Here is a 21,091-nt window from a genome sequence, read left to right on the forward strand (position 1 = left end):
TTGGTAACAATTTACTGTATTAGTTTGTTCCCACGCTGCTAATACAGACATACCCCATACTGGGTAATTTATAAAGAAAAAAGGTTTACTTGATTCAGTTTTACGTGGCTGGGGAAGCCTCACAACCATGGCGGAAGGCAAATAGGAGCAAAGTCACATCTTACATGGCAGCAGGCAAGAGAGCTTGTGAAGGGGAACTTCGATTTATAAAACCATCACATCTTGTGAGACTTATTCACTATGAGGAGAAAAGTATGGGGAAACGGCCCCCATGATTCAATTATCTCTACCAGGCCCCACCCTTGACATGTGGAATTTATTGCAATTTAAGGTGAGATTTGGGTGGAGACACAGCCAAACCATATCAAGTCTTATTTTTAAAACATTTTTAGTTGGGCACAGAATTTGGCATTAACCGTTTATTTCAGCATTTTTTATTGTCATTTGATCCCGTGTCCGTAGTGAAAATTCAACCATCTTTCTTACCATTTTTCCCATTTGTGTAATGTTGCATTTTTTTTTTGGTTCCTTTCAATATCTTCTCCTTTTCATCTGTGGTTATCAGTAATTTGGTTATTATGCCTAGATGGGACTTTCCTTTCTTCTTTTTTTTTTTTTCTTAATTCTGCTTGGGGTTAACTGAGCTTACTGAGTTTGGAAATTGATGTTGTTTTTTTTTTTAACCATACCTGAAGAAATTTTCATCATTATTTTTTCAGATATATTTCTATCTCAGTTTAACTCTCTTTCTGATAATCAAATTACATATAAGTTAGATACATTTATATTGTCTTATAGGAGCTTGAGTCTCTACTTAAAATTATTTTCCTCTTTGTTCTTCAGATCCAGTAATAACTATATGTCTATTCAAACTCACTGAAAATGTCTTCTGTCTTTCTGTACTCTTACAGCTGTTTATTGATTTTAGGTTTATTTCAGCTACTATAATTTTTATTTATAAAATTTTTATTATATATATACATTTTTTTTTTGAGACGGAGTCTCGGTCTGTCACTAGGCAGGCGTGCAGTGGCACAATCTTGGCTCACTGCAACCTCCACTTCCCAGGTTCAGGCAATTCTCATGACTCAGCCTCCTGAGTAGCTGGAATTACAGGCTTCCGCCACCAAGACCAGCTATTTTTTGTATTTTTAGTAGAGACAGGGTTTCACCATGTTGGCCAAGATGGTCTCAATCTCTTGACCTCGTGATCCACCCGCCTTGGCCTCCCAAAGTGCTGGGATTACAGGCATGAGCCACCGGACCCGGCCATTTTTATATCTTATTTTGCTCACAGAAACATGCACATGATTTTTTATAGTGGTTTTATTCATAGTTGCTCAAAACTGGAGGCAACCAAAATATCCCTCATATATAGATGAATGAATAAGCACACTGTGGTACATTCATAAAATAGAAATGAGCTATCAATGATAAAAGGATAAAAAGATGATAAAAAGAAATGAACTATCAATGTACAAGAAGATGTGGAGGAACCAAAAATGCATATTGCTAAGTTAAAAGAAAAGGTCTGAAAAGGCTATATAATGTATGATTTTATCTATATGACATCCTGGAAAAGGAAAAATACATATGGATCAACAAAAAGATTAGTGGTGAGTTGTAGGGAGAAAAAGGAAGGGATAAATAGGTAAAATTCATGAAATTTGGGGACACTGAAACTATTCTGTATGAGACTTTAGTGGTGAATATATGAAATTATGCATTTGTCAAAACCAATAGACCTGTACAACAGAGCGAACCCTAGTGTAAGCTATGTACTTTAGTTAATAATAGTGTATCAATATGGGTTCATCAATTTTAACAAATGTACTACAATAACACAAGATGTTAAGAAAATGGGGGGTATTGTGAAAGGGGTAAGGTGGTATGTGGGAAATCTCTGTACTATATTCTCAACTTTCCTATAAATGTAATACTGCTTTAAAAGTTGAAGTCTATTAAAGTGAGAGGATCATTTTCTTCTTTTTTTTAGTTTGCATTTTTCTGCAGAGATTCCAAATATGTTTATTCAAATAAACATTTTTCAAGTCCTTGAGTATATTATAATAGTTATTTTTAATTTATGCTAATCTCTATGAATTATTATATTCCATATTTTTAAACTCTTTTTCTTTGAAAAGGACACAATCATAGAGATTCTGGATTTGTTCCTTCTCTGAAGAGTGCTGATTTCTGTTCTAGCTAGTAGTTTACTTGACCTAAATTCTCCACTTCAAATTGTCTTGCTTAATATGGACAGCAGTTGAAATTATTCAATTCTTTTAAATTCTGGCTGTAGCTATTTTGCCTGGACGATTGGAGTCTCTCCCATGCTTGCACACTTCTGATGTTAACAAAGGACTAGAGAAATGTTTGAAGGCAGAACATGGGGTTTCTTCCTCTTGTTTCAATTTCTTCCTTAGTTTTTTCTTTTACTTTTTAGATTCTCCGGGAATCTTAAATTTCATCCTTTGGATCTTCAAACAAATAATAATGTTGTACTTTCTTCATCTATACATCTTGTATTGCTTGATTTGGAGAGCGCCTTCAAGCAAAGTGCTGTGTAAAAATTTTACCCCGTGCAGTTTTCTTTCTGTCACGGTGGAGTCCTTTCTGGTTTCTCCTGCATTAATTTACTCTTAGTCACTTCAAATAGTTGTTTCTATCCAGAATTTGCAATTGTGTTTGGCAAAACACAATTGGTCTGATATAAAATGTACCCTCATTATTTGGAGTAGAAATTTTTATTTTTTCTACTTTTATTTTTTCTGGATTTATTAGAGGAGTTTATTATTTGATGACTTTTATTAGTAGTATGTTATTATTTTATTATTACTAGTATTAATACAACTTTATTGGCAATCCTTAAAATTTGGCTTTCTGAGACCAGACAAAAATATCAATCTATAAATAATTTTGGGACTAAAAATCACAAGCAAGATAAAAAATGTGGTGTATCAAATCTGCCTCACAATTATACATTTTGACCATGATATATTTAGGTCATAGTAACTTCCCTCTACCAATAATTTTTTTTAATGAACTCCCAATTTCAACCCACAAGGTCATATCTGCGCACAGGTTAAAACAGGAGAAATGGTGTTGATTGAGCCATTAGAAGAGACAGAAACAATCAGCATATAATTGCAGGCACTAACTTTTGCTCTGAGGGTTTCCTTCCTGCTTCAAAAGTAAGCTCCTGGCATTTGGTCCTTGCAACTCCACAATGAAAAGTTTTAAAAATATATAACTGGGTTGAGTAATTATTCTTATATTTATTAGCTATATAAACTTTGAAATATTGACTCCTGTTAGTCTCAATTTCTTCTGACCTGGGATTTTGTGAGAAGAAAATACTATAATTTAAATAAAATTCTATGAAATAAGCACTCAGTCAGTAAAACTTGAAAACTTTTTAAGTATCCAGGGATGTTTCTAACACATAATGGAAAGTATTTGTTTATTCTCTCCCTTCCCCAGAAATGATTGCTGACCACATGCTATCCTATAATTTGGAGACTACGACGTGGATTTCTTCATGTTAGCACTAAAATAGAAAAAAAATTCCCATAAAAAGTTTCCCCTTGCCTTTCCTTTAGTAACAATTGTATTACTAAAGATCTGCTTTTTAGCTAAGACTTGAGGACTAGAAAGTAATTAATTTCATCTTATTTGCATTGCTCTCTTATTTTTCTCTCTTATATTTTGGATAATATCATGTCATTATGTCTCTTTTCCCCCCATTTCATTTTCAAATCATTTGCTACAAGCCATTCTGCACCTATTCTTTGACAATTATTTTAAGACACTTTTAGGGCCTCTGAAGCTAGTTTTTGAAGTATATTATAGACTAAAATATGGCAAGCTAGGTAAGGAAAGCCAAGAAGATATGTGTTAGTCCTTATCTATTTCCAATTTATATGGTAAACTTTGACAACAAAGCCCTAGTTTGACATCATCACATGTTCTCATAAAAATGCCTGTCTCACGGGATACATAAAGAATAATTATAAGCCAGTAAAATTATTAGACTCTTCTGCTGTAGATACAACAAATTATCAAGTATTTTGAGAAAATATCTATTTCACTATTACTTTTCCACTTGTAACCTTTTCTTTGGTATCAAAATTAATAATAAATTCTGTATTAAGAACATAAAATGTTACAACTTTAACACAATTCTTCATTTTGGGGTTGAGTTTAGTTGAATATTATGTTTTTAATTTTTATTGTATGTTTTTTAATTTTATTTTTTATTGATGATTAGTAATTTTACATATTTGTGGGGTACATGTGCTATTTTGGTACACGTATACAATGTGTAATCATCAAATAACCTCATATATTCATTATATCTTTGTGTTGGGAACATTTCAAATCTTCTGTTTTAGCTATTTTGAAAAGAAATGACTGTTAACTATAGTCACCCTACTGTGCTGTCAAACACTAGAACATATGTGCCAAGAGAAAAGCCGCATCATAATTGGAGTTTGGAATTTTTTTATTTGCACTTTGGAGAGCTTTTGCCAGAGCAGTTAATCAGATATTGTATCTGGCAGGAAGCAAATGTTATGGAAGAAAGAAAAAAAACTATAAAAAATTTTTAAAATAAAAAACTGATCAAGATATTCTTTTAAAATTCAAAAATATAAAAACTACTTTTATTCCATATAAACTAAATAAATTATATAAATACAAAAATGACTGAATAATATTATAATCCACCAAACTTCTTTCTCTTCTTTACTGTAATTGCCACAATACTGTCAGCTACATATCTCCTTCAAAACACTCATATCAAGCATGGAGGTTTCAACTTGGTTAAACCCAATAATTTCCAAAGAAAAATATCACATTTAATTGATTTTATTGTAATGTACTTTGAGTTCCGTGTGATGTTATGACCTTCAGCTATAGTCTTATTGCTGTTCCCTATTATCAGTTTGAGGCACTAGGTTAAAATATGACCTTTAACAATTACCAAAAGGGATCATCTGTGTTTTCTCAACTTGAGAAGTTATGGGTTCTTTTAACCTTTTGAAGAAAGCTTTTATTCATCTAGCATTATTTAAAAACCCAAATGACTTTTTGAGACACTTTCAATTCTGAAGAAAGAAGACATTTAAAGAAGGACAAGATAAGTATTAAAATTAAGCATTTAGTAATCAGGGTATGGATTCTTTCCTGTGATGTATTCAAAAGCATGTGAACATTCAGTATTATTGCAACTTGATGTCAACCCTATTTAGAGAACCAAAAACCTTGAAAATCTTTTGAGCTTCTGAATATGACTGAAGAAGTCTCTGGTGATATTGCAGTTTGTCTGACAGTGTATAAATTCAAAAATTTTGAAGTTTTACTTTCCACATAAGTTGTCAGAGACTTTGATTTAACATTTATTTATTTAACATTTTCCACAGATTAAGAGCATTAATTAACAATTAATTAATAAAATGTGAAAAATATTGTCATAGCGAATGCTTGGATTCCATCTCAAATTAACTGGTGAGTTGAAAGAACTGAGTCACTACCATAAGGATCTAGTCATGTATTTCAGTATATTTTATGTTGACTGTAATTTTAAGGCAGAGGACAATTTAAATTTGACAGAAGGGGGCAAGTTCCTAAAAATAAGAGGAGGCATATAGACATATCTTGTAGCTCTGGAAGACAAAATTATGTAAGAAATTGTCCCCTACTTTTACCTATGTATAATAGATGGAAATACAGTGTTAGCTATCCTAAATAATATAGCAAAATAAGATAGTTAAGTGCTACATCAGACATAATTGACAATGTTTTAAAATATATAAATGAAGAAATTAAAAGATATGTGAATACAAAAAATAATTGTGAAATCAATATCAGAGTGAAATTAAAGTTAAAATTATCAAATAGTATAAATAATAATATGTTGTGATAAGAGATGTAGATTTTGAGGATATTAGAACACATAATATAATATATGTAGAAAAACATAGATGCTAAATATCTAAAATAAAAATTTTATAAATGCAAGATTTTGATACATTTTTCTAAGAATTTAAGAAATACTGTACACAAAAAGAAAAGAAATGGAAGGATTTGACAATATAGTTAACTGATTGTTTCCTCTAGTTACTTTCTTATGGAGAAATTACTTGAACAGAATAATCAACTTCATCAAAAACCCATGGGAGATTTATGATAAGTCAATTAGATAGTTATAAAAAATGCAACAAAATTAAAAGAGAGAAAAATAGTGAAAGAGTCATCTAGTATTCTAAGGTGTTTCTCTTTGACTGTAATCCAACATAATTAAAAATAAACCAAAACATAATAGATGTATGTAAAAGATGCCAATAGAATTCCATGAAGATAGAAAAATCTTTATAAAAACATTTAAATGAAACAACTGGATCATATGGTTAAGAAAATGTACCTCAACCCATACTTCAGGAAAAATGCTATAATTTCTAGAAGAAAATAGAGGAAGAAATCTTCACCACATATGGCAGACAAAGATTATTTAGACGGAATACAACATTAACATTTTAAAATGATAAACTGAACTAACATAAACATTCAAACCACCTGCTTTTCAAAAGATACAATTTTTAAAAAAATGAAAAGACAAGTCACAGCCAGTGATAAACCTTCTCCATACATATATCTGTTAAAGGACTTGTGTCCAGAGTACATGAAACATTTTTATGGCTAAATATCAGTAAATTAAAAAAAAACTAGGAATGAATGAAAGACTTGAACTGATAACTACAAAAAATACATTACAAATAAATGTTCAGTAACCAAATGAATGAATGTGTAATATAAATTATATAAGGGAAATGCAAATTAAAAAGCAATAAAATATCATCTTCATTCATTAGACCACAAAAATTAAAAATTCTGATGATAATTGTTTGCTTGCATGTGGAGCAACTGGAACTCTCGCCAATGTAAAAGTAAGTAGACAATGACATGAGTACTTTGGGAAACAGTTTGGCAGATAGGACCCAGCAATTGCACTCCTAGGATTAATTTTTAAAATGAAAACATTTGGCCAAACTATACCTATGCATAATTATTTATAAGTTTTATATTTAACAGTTGAAACTGGAAACAACCTAAATAACAAAAATAACAAAGGAATACATAAGCCATGGTATATTAATATTGAGGGATGCTAATAAGCCATGAATAAAAAAAATGAACTACTGATACACAAAACTAAGTGTCTGAATTCCAAAAGGAATACGCTGTGTAAAATCTACCAAGATTTTATTTTGGTAGGATTATCTTTTTTTTATTATTATACTTTAAGTTTTAGGGTACATGTGCACAATGTGCAGGTTAGTTACATATGTATACATGTGCCATGCTGGTGCGCTGCACCCACTAACTCGTCATCTAGCATTAGGTATATCTCCCAATGCTATCCCTCCACCCTCCCCCCACCCCACCACAGTCCCCAGAGTGTGATATTCCCCTTCCTGTGTCCATGTGATCTCATTGTTCAATTCCCACCTATGAGTGAGAATATGCGGTGTTTGGTTTTTTGTTCTTGCGATAGTTTACTGAGAATGATGGTTTCCAATTTCATCCATGTCCCTACAAAGAACATGAACTCATCATTTTTTATGGCTGCATAGTATTCCATGGTGTATATGTGCCACATTTTCTTAATCCAGTCTATCATTGTTGGACATTTGGGTTGGTTCCAAGTCTTTGCTATTGTGAATAATGCCGCAATAAACATATGTGTGCATATGTCTTTATAGCAGCATGATTTATAGTCATTTGGGTATATACCCAGTAACGGGATGGCTAGGTCAAATGGTATTTCCAGTTCTAGATCCCTGAGGAATCGCCACACTGACTTCCACAATGGTTGAACTAGTTTACAGTCCCACCAACAGTGTAAGAGTGTTCCTATTTCTCCACATCCTCTCCAGCACCTGCTGTTTCCTGACTTTTTAATGATTGCCATTCTAACTGGTGTGAGATGATATCTCATAGTGGTTTTGATTTGCATTTCTCTGATGTCCAGTGATGATGAGCATTTTTTCATGTATTTTTTGGCTGCATAAATGTCTTCTTTTGAGAAGTGTCTGTTCATGTCCTTCGCCCACTTTTTGATGGGGTTGTTTGTTTTTTTCTTGTAAATTTGTTTGAGTTCATTGTAGATTCTGGATAAAAAATATGGAACGCTTCATGAATTTGCGTGTCATCCTTGCGCAGGGGCCATGCTAATCTTCTCTGTATCATTCCAATTTTAGTATATGTGCTGCCGAAGCGAGAACACCATGTTGGCCAGGCTGGTCTCGAACTCCTGACCTCAGGTGATCTGCCCACCTTGGCCTCCCAAAGTGTTGGGATTACAGGCGTGAGCCACCAAGCCTGGCCGGATTATCTTTTCTGAATTTCTGTAAGTAGATTTACTTAACTATGGTAGAAATCCAGTCAATGGTGTTTGAAGTAGAGATTGGGGATGAAGATTTACTACCAAAATGTAAATGAAAACTTAATCTGTTGATGGAAAAGTATTATAACTTGATATAACCCTGGTAAATAAATTTTTTCAAGCCCACTGAACTGTTACACACAATATGTGTGAATTTTATTTTAGGTAAATTGTACCTCAATAAAGTCAATAAAAATGAACCGAAATGAGTACAATTTCCTGATTATTAAGAAACCTGTACAGGTAACACAAGACAGCATGTAATATACTACTATCAAGCAGAATTTATTATCTGAGTATAATTTGGTTACCTATCAGAAATCTATCTATTTATCTATTTCTCTCTCCAACAATTAAAGATGAAAATTCATATGATAATAAACTCAATAATGCAATTTGACAAAGATAAGCTTTCTCAATGAATGAACTATGAAAAATAGGAATAGAAGATTATCTTCCATAAGAGTAAAAAATATTTATTGTAAAAAGCAAAACAATAAAATGATCTGTTACAATCAGAAACGTTTGAAGTTTGCCTCTAGTCACAATAACAGTAAACAGGTTCGTCAGTATTATAACAACTTCAGAAAGGCTAAAAAACAATCTCATGCATACATTAACAAAATAATCATTTATGCTAATATTAGAATCATATAACTACAAAACTCAGCAGACAAAGTTTTTTTAAAATAAAGCAATAAAATATTTCATAATATGGTTAGGTAATTATGAAATATATATTAAAAACAGGTAATACACTTCTATTACAGGAAGAATTATCTTAAAGACAAGGACGTAATATTGATACCAGTATATTATCAATGGCAAAGCTAAATAATTTCAAGTAATAAAGTAAACACAAAGTCAAAGGAAAAATAGTTTATAAAATTATATTTAGGTACATAAATGGCACTCAAAATTCTGTAATGTTTCTCCAAGGAGTGTGTGTGAAAGAGGAGAAAAAGACAAACACACACACACACACACACACACTGGGGTGCTGTTTGGAGGAACATAACAGAATCTGATGACTCTCCAAAATATCATAAACAAAATCCAGATACAATTGACAGAACTCAAATTGCAAACTCTTGACCCTTGTGAAGTGAGTGGCAGCAAAAATCTGTTTTGTTAATTGGCCTTAGCTTTATCTGGGTTGCTTGAAACTGCCATAAACATGTGTGACTGATTCATAATCTCAGGGATGGACTGAATTTATGCTCAGAATTTGGAGTGCCCCTCTCTGTTTACCTCCTATCTGGCATTTCTCTCTTATGTTTCAGTGTCTACAATTGCCTCAACTTTGTTCTCTAGTACTCCAAAAGTAAGACCGCTGATTTTATATCCAAGTTTTAGCCACCCACATGACATATTCTGGGTTGTAGTTTAAGACTAAAAGCCATTAAAAAAAATAAAAACCACACAAAAATATATCCAGTGATGTTTTCCTTCTTCAAGGTTTCAACTTCCTTCCAGTATCTGCCTTCCCTTGGTTGCTGTCCAGTGCCCTTAGACAGCTGTTTGTTTGTCTGGAGTTTAGATGTTATCTACAGGATGATTGGTTTGAAAGGAGATACTTGTGTAACACTAGGGGCAGAAACCTCTTTTTTTAATGTTTCCAGAAAAAAATATTATTTGAGCAAAAAAAAAAAAAAAGTCCAAATTTACCAGTTCTTGAAATGTTAATTTTAGAGGTACTTACATAATTGTATGAATTGAATTCAAGTTCATATAGAATTAATGTAACTTATTTATTGTGAAATTGAAAGAGAATGAGAGTTAAAAAAGTTAAAAACCAATGGAGAGAAGACTTGATTTGCAAGATACCAGAATGTTTGGAAATGTAATCAAATAAATATGAATTTGTTATATGAATAGATTATCAGAACAGAAAATTCAGAAGTTAATTATAGTACTAAAATAAGATACTACAAACAAGGCATTTCAATACAATGAGAAAATAATATGTGATTTATTTAGTGATTTTTTTGCACAACTTAATATTTACCTAGAAAAAGGTAAAATTTTACCTATCTATATATATAGTTTTTAAAATACAATTTTAAATGTATAACATAAATATTTTAATAAATCTATGAGTGGTTGTTTGGGGGTGGTGTAAGAAGGAAGCCCTCTTATCCAAAACTTGAAGCCTAAAAACTGTAAAATAAGAAGAAAAAAATATTTATTGTGTACAAATTTCAACTTTAGTTTGGTAAAAGTATGAACAAAAGCAGTATGTGAGTAATAAACTTGGATTAAAAAATTACATATAGTACATATTCATGCAAAGAGGACAAAATCTATAATATACAGAAAGCACTTACAAGTTAATAAAAGAGAAGACAAAATTAAACATAGAATGGGCAGCGCTATGACTAAGATACAGAAAGGCAATCCATCTGGCCATCAAACATAAGAATAGAAAATTTAAAACATTTAGACAAGAAAACAGTCAGATTAGCAGATTATAAGAATGAATAACAAACTTTATTTTGCATAGTTTGGAGATGGTAGGGGGTATATTTATACATTGCTACAGGGAAACTGAGTGTTGGAAAGAAATTTATTAAAATCAATTAAAATATAACAAGTTTAATTTACTGATCCCACTGTAGAAATCTACATCATGGAAATAACAGACAAGGCCTCTCTTTACAAAATAGTTTAGAAGTAGTATAAGAATATGACTGAGTGACCATCCACACAGAGAAACTAGTCTTTTCTTTTTTTTTTTTTTTTGAGACAGGTTCTGGCTCTGTTGCCCAGGCTGGAGTGTACTGGTGCAATCTTGGCTCACTGCGACCTCTGCCCCCTGAGTTCAAGTGGTTCTCTTGCCTCAGCCTCCCAAGTAGCTGGGATTACAGGTATGTAACACCACACCTGACTAATTTTTGTATTTTTTGCCATGTTGGCCAGACTGGTCTTGAACTCCTAGACTCAAGCCATCTGCCTGATTCGGCCTCCCAAATTGTTGGGATTACAGGCATGAGCCAGCTTGCCTGGCCTCTTATTAATATATTTTTTTCCCTTGATATGTATCAAAACCAAGTATTGATTTTTTTTTTAGTTAAGTGTTTTATTTCATACAAATGTTGATTCACGCACACTTGTGAAAAATGTACAAAGGTCCTTTGTACTCTTTACCCCATTTCCTCCATGGTAACTTCTTTCATAAGCATAATACAAGATTACAACCATGATACTAACATAGAAACAACAAAGATACAGAACATTTCCTTCACCAGAAAGATCAGATATGTTGTAGTTTCTTAGTCACACCTGCTTAACTCCCATCCACACACCTTGTTTGACCCCTAGCTACTGTAATTGGTTTCCAATTTTTATAACTTTGCCATTTAAATTTTTTTCTTTCTTTTTTTCTTTTTTGAGGTGGAGTTTTCCCCTTGTAGCCTAGGCTGGTGTGCAGTGGTGCGATCTCAGCTCACTGCAACCTCTGCCTCCCGGGTTCAAGCCATTCTCCTGCCTCAGCCTCCCGCGTAGCTGGGACTACAGGCATGTGCCACCACACCCAGCTAATTTTTGTATTTTTAGTAGAGACGGGGTTTCACCATGTTGGCCAGGATGGTCTCAATCTCTTGACCTCGTGATCCGCCCGCCTCGGCCTGCCAAAGTGCTGGGATTACAGGCATGAGCCACCACACCCGGCCTAAAATATTTTATATTCATGGAATCGTATAGTTGTTAAACTTTTGGGGTTGATTTTTTCTTCTGTCAGCATAATTCTCTGAAGATCCATGCAAGTTGTCGTATCACTAATTCCTTTTAAAGCTGAGTAGTATTCCGTGATATGGATGTACCACAGTTTATTGGAAAGACATTTGGGTTGTTGCTAGTTTTTGAACTACCTTTGTCATAAATGAAGCTTCTATAAGCACTCAGGTACAAGTGTTTAGGTAAATATAAGCCTTCATTTCTTTGGGATAAATGCTCAGGAGTACAAATGCTGTATTACATGGTAGTTGCATGTTTAATGTCAAACTGTTTCCCACAATAATTATAACATTTTACATTCCCATCAGCAATACCTGCGTGATCAGTGTCTCCATATAGATGCTGGCATTTAGTATTGTCGTTGTTTTTTACTTTATCTGTTTAGGTAGGTGTGTTGTGATATTAAATTTTGGTTTTAATTTGCAATTTTCTAATGATTAATGATATTGAAGACCATTACCTGTGCTTGTCAGAATATCCACTTCTATAATATCTGTTCATGTTTTTTCTCATTTTCTAACTAAAGTTTTGCATAGTAAGAATTTGTAAAATATATACTAGATACTAGTCTTTTGTTGGCCATGTGGTTTCTATGTCTCTAGGTAGTCTTTTCATTTTATGAAGAGGGATTTTGCAGAGCAGAGTTTATAATTTTGATGTTCAATTTGCCATTTTTTTCTTTTTATGAATCATGTTTTTGACATGATGTCTAACAGCATTGCCTGACTTTAGATCCTAAAAATGCTCTTCTATTTATTCCTAATAGATATAATTTTAAAATTTTATTTCTTTCTACCAGTATCCAATTTTAGTTTTTTAATTTTAATTTTACGTTCATGGATACATGTGCAGGTTTGTTATACAGGTAAATTATGTGTCATGGGGGTTTGGTGTACAGATTATTTCATCTCCCAGGTAATAAGCATAGTATCTGATAGGTAGTTTTTTTGATTGTCCCTCTCCTCCCATCCTCAACCCTCAAGTAGATCCCAGTGTCTGTAGTATCCCCCTGTGTCCATATGTACTCAATGTTTAGCTCCCACTTATAAGTGAGAACATGTGGTATTCGTTTTTTTGTTTTTTGTTCCTGTGTTAGTTCACTTAGGATAATGGACTCCAACTCCATCCATGTTGCCGCAAAAGACATATTTCTGTTTGTGGTCAATTTTGAGTTAATTTTTGTATAAATTGTAAAAATTAGGTTGAGGTTGTTGCTATTATTATTGTTACGCTTGGATATTCAATTGCTGTAGCATCAATTTTTGAAAAGATTTTCCTTTCTCCATTAAATTGCTTTGGCCTATTTGTCTGGTCCATTTTCGGGTTCATCCTGCCTTGCTCCCTGTCTTAGGGAGAAAGCATTCAGTTTTTCACCATTAAGAATAATCTTAGCCAGTTTTCCCAGCACCATTTATTAAATAGGGAATCCTTTCCCCATTTCTTGTTTTTGTCAGGTTTTTCAAAGATCAGATGGTTGTAGATGTGTGGTATTAAATGGGATCTAATTAAACTAAAGAGCTTCTGCACAGCAAAAGAAACTCTATCATCAGAGTGAACAGGCAACCTACACAATGGGAGAAAATTTTTACAATCTTCCCATCTGACGAAGGGCTAATATCCAGAATTAAACAAATTTACAAGAAAAATTCAAACAACCCCATAAAAAAGTGGGCAAAGGATATGAATAGACACTTCTCAAAAGAAGACATTTATGCAGCCAACAGACACATGAAAAAATGCTCATCATCACCGGCCATCAGAGAAATGCAAATCAAAACCACAATGAGATACCATCTCACAACAGTTAGAATGGCAATCATTAAAAAGTCAGGAAAGAACAGGTGCTGGAGAGGATGTGGAGAAACAGGAACACTTTTACACTGTTGGTGGGACTATAAACTAGTTCAACCATTGTGGAAGACAGTGTGACGATTCCTCAAGGATCTAGAATTAGAAATACCTTTTGACCCAGCCATCCCATTACCGGGTATATACCCAAAGGATTATAAATCATGCTGTTATAAAGACACATGCACACGTATGTTTAATGTGGCACTATTCACAATAGCAAACACTTGGAACCAAGCCAAATGTCCATCAATGATAGACTGGATTAAGAAAATGTGGCACATATATGCCATGAAATACTATGCAGCCATAAAAAAGGGTGAGTTCATGTCCTTTGTAGGGACATGGATGAAGCTGGAAACCATCATTGCGAGCAAACTATCACAAGGACAGAAAACCAAGCACCACATGTTCTCACTCATAGGTGGGAATTGAACAATGAGAACACTTGGTCACAGGGTGGGGAACATCACGCACCAGGGCCTGCCGTGGGGTGGGGGAGAGGAGAGGGATAGCATTAGGAGATATACCTAATGTTAAATGATGAGTTAATGGGTGCAGCACACCAACATGGCACATGTATACATATGTAACAAACCTGTACGTTGTGCACATGTACCCTAGAACTTAAAGTATAATTAAAAAAAGAAAAAAAAGAATAATCTTAGCTGTATGTTTTTGTAGGTGCTTTTCATTAATTTGGAAAAGTTATCCTCTATAGTTCACTGAGTTTTATCATGAATGTGTGTTGAATTATGGTTTTCTTTATCTTAGAATTTCTTGATTTTCTCTTTATTCCTGAAAGATATTTTCGCTGCATATAGGATCTGGGTTGACAGTTATTTCCTTTCATCATTTAAAAAATGTCATGCCATTTCCTTCTAGCCTCCATGGTTTCTGATGAGAAATCCTCTGTAATTTAACTTATTTTTTTCCACTAAAGGTAAGCTGTCATTTCTCCCTTGCTACTTTCACGATTTTTTCTTTGTTTTTAGTTTTCAGAAGTTTGACTAATAAGTGCGTTGGTGTGGATTTCTTTAGGTTTATTCTGTTTGGGTTTTGTTCTGATTTTTGAAACTATAGGTCTATGTCTATTTCAAATGTGTGAAATTTTTAGCTGTGATTTCTTCCTATGCTTTATTGTCCCTGCTCTTTTTCTCCTCTCCTTTAAGAACTGGGATGACACAGAAGTTGGTTTTTTTTTTTTTTTTTTTGGTTGTAGTCCCAAAGGTCCAAGTGTCACTGTTAATTTTTTTTTTGGCAGCAGAGCAGGGGATGGGGGAAGTGAAAGGTGGTACTGTGTTATGAGACTCTGGATCTTAAGTAAAATTTTAATTTTAGCTGCCTTCTTTTGATAGCACATTGGTAGCAGGTAGAGGGTAGTGCTTTTTTAATGCTGAGGACAGGTGGAATTCCTGGTTCCCTACTCAGCTTCTGTTGACATTATAAGTGATGGACTTTTCATTATTTCTGGCACAGTGTGAGTACTCCTCTCCATGAAGACTTCACTGATACCTCCCTGCCTGGAAGACACCTTGTTACTATTTCCCATGTGGTCTCCACTGACTCCATAGTAGGGGGCTTCATTACACATTTGGATGATAGTCCTGACTCCCTACTTGATTTTCTCAGATAACGCCTTGGTTTGGGAGGTAGGGCGAGGAGTGGTTGAGTGTCTCCTTGAAATGTGGCATGGCTGGAAATCTAGCCTCAACACTTGACATTTTGTGGTGAAATTGAGTGTAGGACCACTGTTATTTCTGTGGGCTTTGGCTGCTGGAAAGCAATTATGGTCTAAAGGTTTTGTATCTCGTTAGATTACCCGTTTTCTGTTCTTTTGGCTGGAAAGAGTAGACTTATGTTTAGTTGGCTGTTTGTGTGTGTGTTTGTGTGTGTGTGTGTGTGTGTGTGTGTATGAGTGTGTCTGTAGCTATTATTGTTCCAGGTTACTGGCTTCTCCAGCATTTATTCTATGATATAGTAGTAAAAAGAAAACTCAGAGGCTTCTCTGCCATGCCCATCTTCAGATTTTAAAGCTCCTAGCTAGTTTTATTTTCTTTACCTTTCAAAACACTACTACATCTCCCCAGCAACAGAGTTAGGCAGTGGGATATTTTGAGAGTAAAAAAACGCAACTTCCACTGTAAAATTAGGCTAGCATGTACACACAAATACATACAGCCACCCTAGTAATGTGGAATAATAGAAAATAATGTCAATGCTAATCAATGGAGGAATGTATGTTTTTAAAAGTATGATACATTTCGCAAAAGGCAGCCATAGAGAGATAATGGACCCCTTAAAACCATGACTAAAAGGTTTTAGAATTGACTTGGAAGGATTCCAAAGGTGTTACTAAGAGAGAAAAAGTAGGATTCAGAATAGTGTGCATACTTCTCATTTTTTAAAAACAATGACATAAAATGAACCTTGTATATGTAGATGAGCATCCATCTTTGTATGCTTATGTGTGTATATGCATATTTACATTTTGAAAATTGTTAAGATAGGTTAAGGGACAGGTGTAGGGAAAGTGATGATTTGCTTGAGAGGAGAGTGAGAAATGGGAGAGTCAAATAAAAATATAAAGATAAAACTACAATTAAAAGAAACTCATCTTGTATGATATGATCATATTTATGCATTTTTACAAAATTGAAGGGGCACATAAACCTGCAACCATGAAGGCTTAAAGATAATGATATCATCATTCTCTGCCTGAGGTACTATTTCTTAATACTATCATTTAAAAGAAATGAATATTAGTTATTTTTTTCTCTTCCATTAATTCCTTAATTTTTTTATCAGTCCAATTAGCGACAAGACAAATACAGTCATTTGTCGCTTAATGATGGGGATACATTCTGAGGGATGCATCCTTAGGTGATTTTGTCATTGTGCACACATCATAGAGTGCACTTACACAATCCTAGATGGTATAGTCTGTCACTGATCTAGGCTATATTGTACAACCCATTGCTCTTAGCCTACAAACCTGTTCCACATGTACTGCATGGAATATTGAAGCAATTATAATACAATTTGTGTTTGTGTATCTAAATATGTATAAACATAGAAAAGATACAATAAAAATACAATACAAAAGATACAAAATGGTCCTACTTTATAGGACACCTACCATGAATGGAGCTTGCAGGACTACAAGCTGCTCTAGGTGAGTCAGTGAGTGAGTGGGGAGTGAAGGTGAAGGCCTAGAACATTGCTATACACTACTTCATTTCGCCTACACTAAATTTATTTTTTTAAATTTCCTTCTCCAATAGTAAATTAACCTTAGCTTACTTTAATTTTTCTTTATAAACTTGTTTTCTGTAACTTTATTTATTTATTTATTTATTTTTTGGTGACAGAGTCTCATCCTGTTGTCCAGGCTGGAATGCAGTGGCATGATCATGGCTCACTGCAACCTCCACCTCCCAGTTTCAAGCGATCCTCCTGTCTCAGCCTCCCAAGTAGCTGGGACAGGCATGCAACACCACGCCTGGCTAATGTTTGTGTTTTTTATATTTATTTATTTATTTATTTTTGAGATGGAGTCTTGCTCTGTCAAAAGTCTCACTCTGTTGCCCAGGCTGGAGTGCAGTGGTGTGGTCTCAGCTCACTGCAACCTCCACCTCACAAGTTCAAGTGATTCTCCTGTCTCAGCCTCCCCAGTAGCTGGGATTGCAGGCATGTGTCACCGTGCCTGGATAGTTTTTCTATGCTTAGTGGAGATAGGGTTTCACCATGTTGGCCAGGCTGGACTCAAACTCCTGACCACAAGTGATCTGCCAGCCTCAGCCTCCCAAAGTGCTGCGATTACAGGCATGAGCCACCGGGTCTGGCTTTTTTGTGTTCTTTAGCAGAGACAGGGTTTAGCAATGTTGCCCAGGCCAGTCCTGAATTCCTGAGCTCAAGTCTTCTACCCACCTCAGCATCCCAAAGTGCTGGGATTACAGGCATAAATGAGTCACCGCACCTGGCCTTTTTTTTTTTCTCTAACTTTTTTGGCTCTGTTATAACAATACTTCACTTAAAACACAAATACATTGTACAGCTGTACTAAAATACTTCATTTCTTTATATTCTTATTTTATAAGGTTTTGTCTTTCTAAATTTTTATTTCTTTTTAATTTTAAACTTTTTTGTTAACAAAGACACAAACACATCTTAGCCTAGGACTACACAGTATCAAGATAATCAATGTCACTGTTTTCTAATTCCACGTCTTGTGTCACTGGAAAGTCTTCAGGGCCAATAATATGCATGAAGCTGTCATGTCCTATGATAACGATGCCTTCTTCTGGAATATCTCCCAAAGGACCTGCCTGAGACTGTTTTAAGTTGACTTAAAAAAAAAATAGTACAAGGAATACCCTGTAAAATAAAAACATAAAATATGGCAAATATATAAACCAATAACATAGTCTCATTATCATCAAGCATTATGAATTGTACATAATTGTATGTGCTATATATTTTATAGGACTGGTATCAAAGTAGGTTTGTTTACAACAGCATGATCACAAACATGAGTGATGCATTGTATTAGGACATTATGGCTGTTACAGTATCACTAGATGATAGGAATTTTCCAGCTCCATTATAATTTTAGGGACCACCATAGTATATACAATCTGTTGTTGACTGAAAAATCATTATGTGGTGCATTCCTGTGTAGAAAAATGTCTCTATGGACTCCCTCTGGGCACGAATGTATATATTTTTCTCTAAGTCACCCTCTAAAAATATAATTCAGGCTTTGTTCATTTCTCATCCACATAGTTACATGTTTAGAACTTGTGTGTCAATTTTGTGACACACAAGGTCACAAACGTGACCTAGAGAAAAAAAAATATACCCTTCACCTCTACCACAATCTCCATACTCTAAAACCTCTTAAATATGTCATGAAATACATGGAAAAAATCTAATTACTTGCCATGAAATAGGAGACCTTTCATGGCGTTATTCTTGTTTATTTAAGTCCTAAATTTATCATATATTTATGAATTAATAAACACTGCATACACGTGTTGGTAAAACTTACCACACTTAAATATAGTTTTAAACAAATATTCAGATTTGTGCATTAAGCCCAAAGAATGATGGGTCCCAGAGGCTGGAAAGGAGTGTGGAGAGCAGGGAAAAAAGAGAGGATGGTTAATGGGTACCAGGATTCAGTCAGATAGAATGAATACCTAGTGTTTGGTAGCACAATAGACTATGGTTAACAATAATTCATTGCATATTTTAAAATAACTAATAGAGTGGAATTACAATGTTCCTAACACAAATAAAAGAAATGGTAATACTTGAGGTGATAGATACTCCAATTATCCTGATTTGGTTATTACACATTGTTTGCTTGTATCAAAATTTCACAAATACCCCATAACTACATAAAACTATTATACACCCATAATAATTACAAATAATTTGCATCTCTTTTGACTCTGGCAATAACTTTTTAGCAAGTTAAAACCAACATCTAGTTGAAACAAATAGTTCTGCCATCACACTTTCTTTCCTTCATTGCTTACTGCCAATTTACTTGTGGCTTCATTTCTCATCTGTGACAAAATTTTCATTTTCAAATAATTTATGTTGTTTCTTTGAATTGTTTGACATGGTGATTAAATTTTAAAGGTAATACATTGAGTTTTTCTTTTTAATACTGAGTTTTATTTCACATATATATTTTTGTCTCCCCACCATTTCCATGTCTGACTACCACTACTACTATGTCCTATCATACCACTCCATACATACTTAAAACTAAGCAAAGGGTGGAGTTCCATCTTTAAAAACTAAACAGGCATTTTGGACAACACATCCTTGGCAGTGGAATCTGGACAACATTTATCAAACATGGTAGGGAAAATTCTCACTCTGCATTATAAAAAGGACAGCCAGATATCAACTGTTACAGAAATAAAATAAGAGGGAAAACTTTAACAAATTGTTTGAACTATTTTCTTAAAGAGACTTCCTCCACTGCCAGAGATCTTGAACAGCCTCCTCCTCAGTCATCCGGAAGCAATTCTTCACATAAATCATGAACTTGGCTTCCACTTTGGGAAGGGAACCACTTTTTCTATACTTGCTTGCATTTTTGCTTTAATGTCCTCTACAGCATTTGGTTCTTTTGGTGTTTTAGGAGTTTTTCCTGTTTTTTGTAGGATTTTTGTTCTTTGATCTTGGTGTCGATGACAGTTTTGAGTCTTTTCCACTCTGATTTGAATTTTGTGAATTTTGGCTGGAGTATCTCGTATAGATTTCTTCACTGGCGCTTTTTCTTCAGTTTCCTCATCATCAAAATCATCACCATCATCATCATCATCAGCTTCATCATCATCTTCATCACTAGCAAGTTTTACTTTTTTCTGTGGAAACTTGCTACCACCTCCAGGGGGAGAAGGCTTTCCAGATATACTTAAGAGTTTCAAATCCTCCTCCTCTTCATCTTCTGACTCTGCATTTTCCTCCCCAGCTACTAAGTGCTGTCCACTAATATGCACTGGCCCTGAACCCAACTTCAACCGTAAGAGCACTGGTGGTGTTATTTCAAAGCCCCCAAGGGAAACCATTGGATGTACAGGCATTGTCAAAGTTGTCAGCGTTACTTTAATTGGAATCCCTTCGTAATTCATTGCCTCTGCTTCAACAACGTGCAATTCATCCTTTGCACCAGCCCCTAAACTCACCGTTCTTAAAGATAACTGGTGCTCATTTTCATCATTATCCACCTTAAAGTGATCATCTTTGTTGGCCTTTAGTTCACTACTGAAAAGATAATTCTAGGGCCTCAGGGGGGACATGTCCATGTCCATCGAATCTTCCATCGCGTGGCGGCACGCACTTAGGTAGGGGAGAAGGCAGATGGAGATAAACGACCACTGCTCAGGAGAACAGTCGCTCAGGACAGAATCACATCAGGGACATTGAGTTTTTAATATCGCATATTTTAATCTTATATGAGCTTATAAAAATTGATTTTTAAATTGTTTCTTTCCAAGGGTCTGAATTAGTTCTAAGAAATGTGTGAACAGTTTTGTCCTT

At 34.3% G+C, this 21,091-nt stretch overlaps 1 non-coding gene and 1 pseudogene across 1 annotated transcript; both read right to left on the reverse strand.

Annotated features, from left to right (window-relative positions):
- Positions 1-8,178: 8,178 nt before the first annotated feature.
- LOC112436954 (U6 spliceosomal RNA) lies at positions 8,179-8,287 on the reverse strand. Its single transcript, XR_003025617.1, has one exon. It is a non-coding gene; the product is annotated as a U6 spliceosomal RNA (small nuclear RNA).
- Positions 8,288-20,008: 11,721 nt separating this feature from the next.
- LOC100994220 (nucleophosmin-like) lies at positions 20,009-20,874 on the reverse strand (annotated as a pseudogene).
- Between the last annotated feature and the right edge of the window lie 217 nt (positions 20,875-21,091).

The sequence above is a fragment of the Pan paniscus genome, chromosome 14 (assembly GCF_029289425.2).
Source record: "Pan paniscus chromosome 14, NHGRI_mPanPan1-v2.0_pri, whole genome shotgun sequence".
NCBI classification, from domain to species: Eukaryota; Metazoa; Chordata; class Mammalia; order Primates; family Hominidae; genus Pan; species Pan paniscus.